Source organism: Vulpes lagopus, chromosome 10, assembly GCF_018345385.1.
Source record: "Vulpes lagopus strain Blue_001 chromosome 10, ASM1834538v1, whole genome shotgun sequence".
NCBI lineage: Eukaryota > Metazoa > Chordata > Mammalia > Carnivora > Canidae > Vulpes > Vulpes lagopus.
The window spans coordinates 16,049,987-16,055,344 of record NC_054833.1 but is presented as its reverse complement, the minus strand read 5'-3'; positions in this window follow the sequence as shown (position 1 = coordinate 16,055,344).

The window sequence follows — 5,358 nt, the reverse complement described above, 5'->3', positions numbered from 1 at the left end:
TTGCCCATTGCTTCTGATCCCAAGAGGCGCACCGAGGCATTTGGGGGCGAATTTAGGTAGGAGGCGCGGGGGTCGGCGGGCGGGGTCCGAGGTGGACCCTGCGGGGCGCACCGAGGGGGTGCGGACCGTGCCGCCTCCTCCTGGGCGGGGGTCCTGGCGCCCGGAGCTGAGATCTGGCGCTGGGGACCGACTTCATGCTGTGGACAAAGGCGCAGCCCAGACTTGGGGGCTCCGAAAAAGACAGGGGGGGATCCTGAAATAGGATTTGGTAGCTGACAAAGCAGACGGAAATTTGATCCTAGCATTAACTCAGCGCCTTAGGGGGGAGAAAGAAAAAAAAAACCTCTTAAGCTATATTAGCTAAATTTAGTTTGGCCAAACAGTCCAAATAAAAATATAAATAAATCTGTATACCTAGTTGTGTATATTTCCCCAGAACAGGCTGGATTCTGAAAGGGTGATGAGCGAGAACAATTCAAGAGAGAGCTCAGGAGCAGAAACGGGGGGCCGAGGCTTCTTGACTTGAAAAAGTTGAGATTTGGGGTGGGCCACCGGGTGGGGCATGGTGGTACAGAGAGGCTGGACCACGAGACTCCACTTCAGTTTGAGGGCTTGGGTTTAGGATTGTTGTTGGAATTTAGCAGATATCATCTTAATTTCCATAGAAAAATCATCAGCAGAGAAAGCACAGCCTGGATTGGGCCACTAAGGAAAAAAAAAAAAAAAAAAAGCCCCGTCCTGCTGTTGAAAATATTCCCACCTCTAAATGGAAGTTAGTATGGAAAGTCAAACTAATTCTGCGAAGTTTCCCCAAAGATGGTCATACTTGTTTTCACATCAAAGGCAGAGAGAAAAGGAAGGAAGAGGGAGTAAGAAAGATGGAAGGAAGGAAGGAAGGAAGGAAGGAAGGAAGGAAGGAAGGAAGGAAAAGGAAGGAAGGAAATCCATGTTACAAATATGCTCAAGTATATCCTCTATGGAAAGTTCATCTCACCTGCACTTGCTTCTCCTCTAACATAGATTTTTCCAGCAATATTCTAAGGGTTGCTTTTTTGGTTGAGAAAACATCTCTCTGTGAAAGCAAAGTTGGCTCTGTGCTGTCCTTTTCAGGCATCAAGGATGAAAAAGAAACACAGTTTTACACATGAATCACTTTTAAAGTTAGTTATAGGGCCCCTAGCTTCAGCCTACAGTCCCCTTCATTCTTCCTTTTCCTTTTGCAATCATGATCGTAAAGGGCAGAATTTTTTTTTTCAAACACAGGATCTCTCATGTATGTGAATTACATAGGTCCCCAACCCAATATCCTTCTCTCTTCCCAGTCTCGGTGGCCGCCCTGCTACCTCAATGGGGAACACCAGTTACTTCTTTGGAGGGAGCCTTCACTTGTGTTGGTGATTTCATTGAGAGTTTTTCTCATCTATGTCCACGTGGGCAAAGAGGAGTTTGGGCTACCACTTTTGTAGAAAGAAATCAATGTTACGTCCAATCATACAACCACTCTCTATTTATAAATACTCCACCTCGGACTAATTCATCCCTGCCTTCAGAAACACAGTTGAGTATGCTCTGATCACTAATGGTGTTTTCCATCCTAACTCAGGGTTAACTTGGCAAATAAGGTTTCAAAAGACAGGCTTCTAAGAGGAACCCATAATAGGGTCAAACTTCTTCAGTTTCTCTCCCCCAATATATCACAAGGAGGACAGTATCGTGAAGGGTAGTAGTAACAATTGGAAACTGAGATGGCATGCCCATGCGTGCAGCAATCAAGGTTATATTAAAAAAGAAAAAGAATTGTTCATTGACATCCACAAGGAAAAATATCCCTGAGCACCCTAAGAGGTGACGCAGAGGTGTGAGAACTGCTGTTACCTGGTGTGTTGTGTGGTTTCATTCTTCTGGGATGGGTGGTTGGGTGGTGTGAGGAGTTGACTTGGATTTGTCTGAGGTATGTGGGGCATTTTCTTCTTCTCCCCTCCTTGCATTTTAGATTTCTTTTTACCCCATGGCACTAAGCGATGGGGAAACCTGGATGTGTTTCTTCAAATGCCCAACTTGGATAATCAAGTAAATTAAAGAACAAATTTCAGTACTCTTGCCTCAGGATCGCTGCCATCTCTGCACCTGTAACTCAAAGAAGGAAAATGCTGGTTATTTATGTTGTACTTTCTGCCTCTTGGATCTCTAGCGAGTTGACCTGGTTTTTATAGCCCTTTTACCCAAGCAATGAGGATTCTTCCCCTCACTTCACCTCCTCCTTCCCCCCCTCCACCCTATAACTGAGTGGCTTAGGAGGAGATCTGTAACTGGGATGAAGCAGCTGTTGGCTTCATGCCGTCCTCTAACTTGATTATTCTTTGGACACGTTAGGCAAGCATTAGTGATTGATAATGACGCTAATTAACCCCTTTCCTTTCCAAACAGTAAACTGCTGCCAGCAGGATGCTACAAACAATAAATATAAAACACTGCATACATCAATATCTGTTTAAAGCACAACTTCATTTGGGCACATTTAACCATACTATTTTCAGTTAACAATTTCGCTATTTATTCAAGCACTTCTCCAAAAGCCGGAGGGAGGAGGCAGGAGAGAGGGTTAAGGAAAGGAGCCTGCGGCTTTAAGACCACAAAATGCTGTCATACCTGTCAGCTGCAACAAAGTTAAGCTCTAATGAAAACCATGCGTAATTTTTTAAAAAAAATTTCAGGTCAATACTTTTTTAAAACTTAATTAATCCAGCCCTGTTCTTAACCTATTTAAACTTCACATAGGGCTGATGACCACATATGATTTTTTTCTTTGTGGGGGAAAGCAGCTCTCCTACCTGACGTGGAATTATTACGACTTTACTTTTGATTGAGAAAGAAATGGGGAGACCCTGTTTCGTAAAGCCTGGTGAAATTCAGATTTTTTTTTTTAGCAGGATTTGGGGAAACCAGGGCAAATTTGATCTGATTGTGCAGTCTAACATAACCTGAGTGGTAAAGAAATGTACATTAAATTTGGAATTTTGATAAATGAATATTCCTAGCAAGTGAATAAAATGTATTCAATTAACTAAAACCCTGTGCACTTCTGAACTGAAGTGGAATCGACTGTAATTGATTTATTTGAAACCAGAGGTTAAGGACTGAATTAGCTAAGTACAACTGGGTATTTCAAGCCACTGACTTCTCAAATGTCAAATCCCTTCTATTTTAAATATTATTTCAGCTGCGGGGCATTGCAGTCCTGATGGTAGTTCCATCAAGAACTCAAATTATATTAATATTCGATTTTGGGGAGGAATGGATTGGATTGTGATTTTTAAAGGGTGTTAGAGAATAGAAGCGGTAATAAAGGGGCATTGTGTTTTTATAAAAATTGGGTGTGGTAATTAGCATAGCCTAGCAAGCATCCTTATAATTCAAGTATGTATCCTAATTTGAGTTAATCCAAAGAGAATCGAGGTTGTTAGTATATAAACATGTGACCTGTCAAGTAACCACCATGTGCTTTAAAAAATACACATGGCTCCCAACAGATCAAGTCAAAATCTACATAGTCTCCCACTAGTCCCATAAACATTATTTTTAAATAAAACCCCTCTACTCTTCTCACCCCTTAAAGATATATATAGCTTCTTTTACATTTTTTGTTAAAAAGAAAGAAAGAGAGAAAAAGAAAGTCCCAACATCCTGATTCTCAAAACGTCCAACTACTCGGGCATAAAAATAAGTAATTCTGTGCATTTGGAAACCATTGTTTATTATGACCTTGTAATGTTCTAACCCACTATTTCCTTTCTATCTTTCTCAGGATGCAAGGATTATATTGGGTTCAGGTTTTCCAACATAACAAGCATCTGTAAATCCAGATATGAATGAATGGTATTTAATAAGATTGTTTTCGTTTTAAAATGAGTATTTATGTGTCGTTGGAGAAAGAGCAGCAATGTATGGCTGTTTATGAATGCTATTGTGCCTGAGGTTAGGATCCCCCACACAATCTGAGATGCAGCCAAGAAAAACAGCCCTGATAGACAATGCTTCACTTCACCTGCTACGATGCTGTGTGCATTTCATTTCTGTCAAGAGTATGTACAGTTAGGGTTCATTCGCCTCATTATTTTGTTACATCTACGTTACAGTTAACCAGTCTCTCTAGGAAATAATAAATAACCGCTTTAAAAAACAATTGCCGCGTGGCGTTCTGAGGATACACTTTCCATTTGAAAAAAAAAAATTTTTTTTTTTTTTCAAAAACCCACCATTGTTATGAATTCTCTGGCTTTGGAAAATAGAATTTAGACTCCACCAACTCTCGTTCGTCTGTCGAGATTGATTTTACACAGCCTTCCAGAAGGAGATTAGAAAGCAAAAGGCTGCAAAATGGACACTGTCTAATGCTTTGCTTCCTTAGTCCTTCGGAATGTCAAACCGGATGAACAAATGTTAAATCTCCTCCAGTGTGTACACCTAGACACTTTTTCTATGACCTTTCCTATAAACCTTCCAGTTAACCACCTCCATTTTCTTCTGAAAAAACCATTAGGAAGCCCCTTCTCTTCCAAAGCCAAGTCTTTCCAAATCAGACTTTACAAAAGCTCTGAATTCGCCATTTTTATGTACAGGAAGTCCTCTCTGCTGTAAGAGCTGAGCTTACGGCCCAGTTACTGCAGAAGACTTGTAGGAAAGGTCTGAGGAGGCAGGCAGCCCTCCCCCATCATCTCCACCCCACCTCAGAGGACATTTTATATTTCTGAAAGGTCCTAGGAGGAGCCCCGTGGTGATGGGAAAGGGTGGGTCGGCAGTTAGGGGGGTAGGCAGGAAAGATTCTGGGAATCAACAGAATTTCCCACTCACCTCTGCTACCTCAGGAGAGCCTAAGAACAGCATGGTGGTGAACCCATCCCTAAATAAAATACTAAAAATAAATGGGAGACAGTGTGCCCTCTCTTTCTCTGCTCCCCGTGCATTTCTGCCACCATTCCCTTTCTCCTCCCAGAAAACCAGAGCTAGATTTTGCTCATTTACAGGGCTTGGCCACTGAGAAGCCTGAGCTAGCAAGTGAAGGTTTAAGTGGGTATTTCCTTTGTGCTAATGAACTAACAATTCAAATTTCAGTTATCCTCTGAGACAGGTTCCCAAGTAGTTATGGGGGGCAGGGGTGGGGGTGGGGGACGTGTCTTCTGTTCTGTTCTCCATCTTCCTTGTCATCCTTAACGCTTGGTTCTGAAGGTTTTATACTGTGGTTTCCAAAACACAAACGAAAACCTAAAGGATCAACATAAATAAAATAAAACTTTATTTTTAATAATAAAATTAATGTTTCTAGTAAGGAAAAGATAGTATGTCATTCCTTTAGCAGTA